This window comes from Agrilus planipennis, unplaced genomic scaffold (genome assembly GCF_000699045.2).
Source record: "Agrilus planipennis isolate EAB-ADULT unplaced genomic scaffold, Apla_2.0 scaffold192, whole genome shotgun sequence".
Classification (NCBI taxonomy): Eukaryota; Metazoa; Arthropoda; class Insecta; order Coleoptera; family Buprestidae; genus Agrilus; species Agrilus planipennis.
In genome coordinates, this window is record NW_020442435.1 from 104,919 (window position 1) to 110,918 (window position 6,000).

The 6,000-nt window shown below is 32.3% G+C and overlaps 1 protein-coding gene and 1 long non-coding RNA gene across 5 annotated transcripts in view; one reads left to right on the top strand and one right to left on the bottom strand.

Moving 5' to 3' along the window:
* The window catches only part of LOC108738731, a 469,009-nt gene that overhangs the window by 104,286 nt on the left and 358,723 nt on the right, over nt 1–6,000 (top strand). The gene's annotated exons all lie outside the window — the stretch shown is intronic.
* LOC108738740 (serine-rich adhesin for platelets) overlaps nt 1–6,000 on the bottom strand; it is a 278,975-nt gene that overhangs the window by 90,234 nt on the left and 182,741 nt on the right. The window lies entirely within an intron of this gene.

Here is a 6,000-nt window from a genome sequence, read left to right on the forward strand (position 1 = left end):
ATTCCAATAAAGGTCATATATATTCGAAAAAGAAAGCAATATGAGACGTACCGTAGGTACGTACCTGCTGATAGATGTGTAATAAATATAAAACCAGTGGAGTACACACAGGTAACCAACGAAGGAACTAGAGATATAAAATAGAAAATATGAAAATAGACTTTTGATTAAATCTAGCAAATTGTACGATTCTGTTGAACAGAATTATTTTATGGCATTAAGAACCTGTTCAGTGCTAGAGGTCCTATCGTATATTAGAATTTAGTACTTTGACTCTGTGTATAAGTTAATTTTAGTTTGGAACCCAAAAGTTCCGTTCCACACAAATAAAAACTAACCACACATTACAAGATTCGAACTCGCATGCCCAAAAGCGTGGTAGACTTACGCTATAGCAATTGATCTAATTGTGAAAATGATTTCTATGGTGATCTATATTGCGCTAGCAAGACAAGATTATTGCTTTATGTGTAAAAACTTGAAAAAAAAAACGAATTTTCCCAGAAATGGAACCTAGCTAGATCAATTATTCGTCTTTGTAACCTCCTCTCTCATTGTAAGAGAACGCGGTTGAGCAACAACTTATTCTCATTAATTTGAGGTTATCTATAGTGGTAAAAATTAATTAACTTTCATGTATTGAAATTAAACCAACAAAAATTATTCTAAATGTTTCATTGCTGATAATGATTATACCTTGGTTCAACGATTCTGTAAGCTACGTAATTAAATACCTATAGTTTTTTAATTGTTATCATCTCTCGTAGCTTGGTGGTAGTGGCTTAAAGCCCCAAACCTGGGTTCGATTCCCGACGAAGACGTGACAACAGAAATAATTTTTTCTCATTAATTTGAAGTTATCTGCAGTGGTAGAAAATTAATTCAGCCTAATATTATTGGAACAAATAAATTTATATGAATATTGCTTGTACACTAATATAGCAAACAATACTAAAGCTTCTTCAAAAATGCATCTACTATACTTCATTTACTTTCTGTAGCAATGTGCCTCTTCCAATGTCTTGGATGCGCGCTGGCAAAATCGTAGGTAGAGAGAAAAAAACTCATTATACTCTTGACTGTTGTTCAGTAAACATGCTTTTTCGTACAGTACCTGCCAAAAGTTTTGTTCAATCATAAATAGTAGTGCGAGTCGAAAGCAAGCATTAAAGCCTTTAATATGTCTTCAAATATAAATAAACATCTCGTTGATATTTGCAGTAGTAATTGGTACTAATAACAGCACATTTGAGCAATGCAATTGTAGTGGATAAAATGGTCAATTTTTCCGTGCAGTACTGTACGGATTATACGCTCCTTACCGGTTAAGGGTTTTTGATGAGAGTTGTCTCCTTTCTTCTCTGGCCTAGTGCTGTTCTTTTCTACTTTGCGCCGTTCAAACTGAAGGTCACATCGCTACAGAAACTAAACGAAGTTTGTCCGCTTTACGTTTATAACTAAGTACTATTCAACGAACTACCTCATATGAACGAAATATTAAAGAACTTTTATTGTTGTTATAAACAAAATTGTTTTTGTTGCATTGGTCGGCTAGAAAATTGATTGAATCTATTCAAAACTTATGTTGTCCACAATTTCTTCATAGCAATCCATGAACAAGTATGTAATTCCTAGTTCATAAGCTCTAAAACAATAGTAAACAAACCACGTGTTGTAAAGGTGGGTAAGAACTAGGGTTGAATCTCCATCTTGCTGTTATTATTACATATACCTAGTTATTAAAGTGTTCGTCTTATTACGGAAGGGCTGCTTGCACGCTGTCGCGCAAATTACTCGGGTTAATTTAGAAAAACACGCCAGCGCCATCTGTGCCATTTCTTCCATTAAGATATATTGCGAAAGAGCATCACGCTAGAGGAGTTCACATCAATTTACATAAAATTAAGGGTGTTTGTACACAATTTGGATACATATGGTGATTTGTTTGCACGAGCAAATTATGTACATAATTTATATATAGACTCATGGTACAAATGGAGAAATTATGGAAATTAAATAAATATATCATAATACGTTATAGGTACTGATATGGTCCTTGGTGCGTAGCACTCTTCATATAAAACTGTAGAGTATAGATATAAATATGTTGGTATAGATAAACCAGATATTAAGGTTACTAACTTAAGAAAATACCACAAATGGCGTGGTAAACGATTTCGATCTTTTTGGATCTCATCAGCGCGTCGCAGACAACTCCGACAAAACACAGACCAACTTTTACCGGCTGTCTTAAAAGCGCGTTTTAGAAAATAGCACAAATGGCGCGGTAAACGCCATCTGTAGTATTACCGCGCCATTTGTGGTATTTTCTACGCGTCTAGCAGTTTCCACAGAATACAGACCACTTCGAATTATTTTATTCGATTATGGTAACGTGGTTTTCACGTTGAGGTTCGCTACGCCGGGATTTGTTTCAGCAAGTAGATATCCACATAAGTGGACCTTGTTGGAGCATACGTAATCCTAAAATGTTGCATCGTACTACAGATGGCGTTTACCGGGCCATTTGTGGTATTTTCTAAAACGCGCTGTTAAGACAGCAGGTAAAAGTTGGTCTGTGTTCTGTCGGAGCTGCCTGCGACGCGCTGATGAGATCCAAAAAGATCGAAATCGCGATCCGCGTCTGGCAGTTTCGACAGAATACAGACCACTTCGAATTATTTTATTCGATTATGGTAACGTGCCTATCACGTTGAGGTTAGCTACGCCGGGATTCGTTTCAGCAAGTAGATATCCATATATTTAAATGGACCTTGTTGGAGCATACGTAATCCTAAAATGTAGCATCGTACTACAGATGGCGTTTACCGCGCCATTTGTGGTATTTCCTAAAACGCGCTGTTAAGACAGCAGGTAAAATTTGGTCTGTGTTCTGTCGGAGCTATCTGCGACGCGCTGATGAGATCCAAAAAGGTCGAAATACGATCCGCGTCTGGCAGTTTCGACAGAATACAGACCACTTCGAATTATTTTATTTACTAACTCAAAATTTCGAAAGTCCTAAGATCGTTCGAAAGAGTCTGTACATCCAGTTAATGAATATATAAGTGTACAAAGAAGAAACTTATTCGTTTTGGATAGTTGAAAAATAATTAACTAGTAGATTAATTAATTAATTAATTTAAATATTTTGAATAAGACAAACTCAAGTATTCCAAATAATAGCGTTCTCTTTCGGTGACATTCAATAAGAACATTACCAATAAAGGAACAATAAATTTTTTTTTTTCATAAAAATTGAAAAATCCGGAGATTAATTTTTAAAAACTGCAATTCGAAGAAAACTTAACTGGAGAGTTGGTAACTACACCCGATAGATATATACTATTAAATACTCCAGAACAACTATTTTAAAGAATAATGTTTAATTACTTTACCGTGATGAGTATGCAGCCTAATTTGGAATCCTCATTAGGGTCAATTACCTGAAAAAGGAAAGAAAACATCATTTAAACCTTTGCTAAATAAGAAAAAGATTTTTATACAAGATTTGTTATAACAATAAAGAATATTTTTGAGCAAAAAGTCAATATTGGTTTGTAATCATATGAGTCATACTACTGTTGCACTATTTTAATTGATGTAGTTGGAAGTTATTTAATGTGAGACCATGAAAAATACTTTTATCTAATTTTTTCATGATTCAATGGTAACCACATTCAGTTTTGTCAACGAATTTTTAAACTGTTCTTCCTAATTAAATTTTCCATTTATTCTACCTGGTAAAGCAGCATACTACTTGACTGCTTCTGTAAATTATACATTTTTTTTTTGTATATCAAACGACTTGCCCTGTCCTATTAAAATTCCTCGGTTGCTCATCACACAAGGTCTCCAACACACAAGGGCAAATATTAAATGAAGTGGAATTCCCTTTTACCGAAATCTCATTATTGTGTTAATCGTTTAAATGTTGAAATTCAAGTTCATGATATGGGGAAATAACTGATATAATATTAACAGATACAAAATTAGTAAACACGTTAATTAAAACGTTTAACGCCTACTGGCTAATTAAGTATTTCCTAATTTCTTTTACAATTTATAGTATATGAGTTGTCGTTATCATAAATTTTATAATAATATTCTTATCCGGTTCAATAGGCTCTAAATAATTGATAGAATAACGTCAATATGCAAAGCTCTTTTTCTAACGACGAAACAACACTTAAATTACAACCCAATTATTATTGCCACTAATACGATCATTTCGCAATACAATGAATTAATCACGTGGAAGAAATAGAAAACTTACAAATATTAAGTTACTTGTAAAGATTCTATGTTCAGATCAATTTGGCCATTAATAATAATTAGGCTTGATTTGTTTAATTTATTAACCTTTAAACATTATAATGCATTTAAGGTTAAGCTTTTCTTTCCGTTATGTACAATTTTGAAATCATTCTTAAAACAATGTCAATTTTCCAATACTTAAATTTAGAGTTCGGTTTTCATGCTCTTTTTGTGTTCTGTAATCTTATTTTTAAAGTACCTGCCTATATGACCTGTGAATTTCACTATTTTACCTTAAGTGATTAATTGTCAGTTTTTAGTTGTCATATTTAATATCTTTTATAAAAATGGAATAGTAGAGGAAACTGCTGTAATTAAACAGAATAATATCAAAGAGCTTTTCAACCTTATACACCACAGATTTTTTTAAAAACAGACGTCTTCATCAATGTTTAATTTTCGCATTGATTATGCGTTAATTTCTATGTCTGTGTGAGTTTAGCAATAAATTAGCAATAATAAGAAATCCCTGAAATAAATATAAATCAGACTGTGACGTAATAATAAACAAAAAGGAAAAGTCTTATTCGTAATATCTTAATATAGCTACGTATCTACTACCAAAGTTGAGTGCCTACCCACACACAATGCTATATTTAAGAAGCACCCTACTGAATAAATTTGTTTCGATTGTTTGTCTTCTGTGGTGGGTTTTGTGATGCCTATGTTTAATATCAAGCGATCTTTTCGTTTAATTAATAATACAATTCACACCACACTTTGCTCAAGGAATTGCGTACATTACAAAATATAATTTGTTCGAGTTTTGTGCCCAGAAAATATTTTTTGGTATGAAAGTGTTGTTCATTTTAAAATCTACATCAATATAAAGTTATTTAAGTTGATTTCTTCTTTTTATAAATAGCGCACTGATTCGTTAAACTTTTACAGTTGAATTGGAAAACCATAGAAGTAAATACTCAAATAGAACAATATATACCTGTATATGTATTTTTAAATATTTTTTCCTAATTCATTTTGAATAATGAAAACTGACTATTTTTAGATAGGCAGGAAATGTTAGTGTATAAGTAGATATTCCATGTCGAAAAGGCAATGGTTAAAATGACGCCGGTTTTTGTGATCTCTTTTATTTCCGGCTGCAAATCGTCTGATAAATTTCGTGATGACAATTCTGATTGGTGGACAAGTGACCCGAATAGGAAACAAAAGCGATAGTTGAACATTTTCCTCTGTCCAGCTGACAGGGCTGGCAATACCCGGAAATTCATAACTTATTTTTTGTTTGATACTAAATGTTGGAAACAACTTTTATTTTGATAAATTTTTAGTTTCCTAAACGTTTAAATAAACATTGTAATGTGATGCGAATTATTGTTGTTGCACAAATAAATTAATTGTGTACATAATTAAGTTTATTTAGTGGGTTTTGTTTTACTTATTGCTATTTGTACTTTTAATTTGGTCTGGCAGTATTTGAATATGGAAACAATATACAAGGTGGTTATTCTAACAGTGCATACCATCGGGATATCCGAAATGTTAAGAGATATAGCGGGGGTTAAATTAGAAAAAGCTGATTTTCTTTTATGCTTTTCACGAATTTGAAAAAAAAATAGTAATTCAACCTTATAGAAAACCTGCATCTTTTTTCTTCCTTTTATCTTTTTTATTTATTTTAAGAAATTTATGAAACTTACTATATTTACATTATTGCCAATG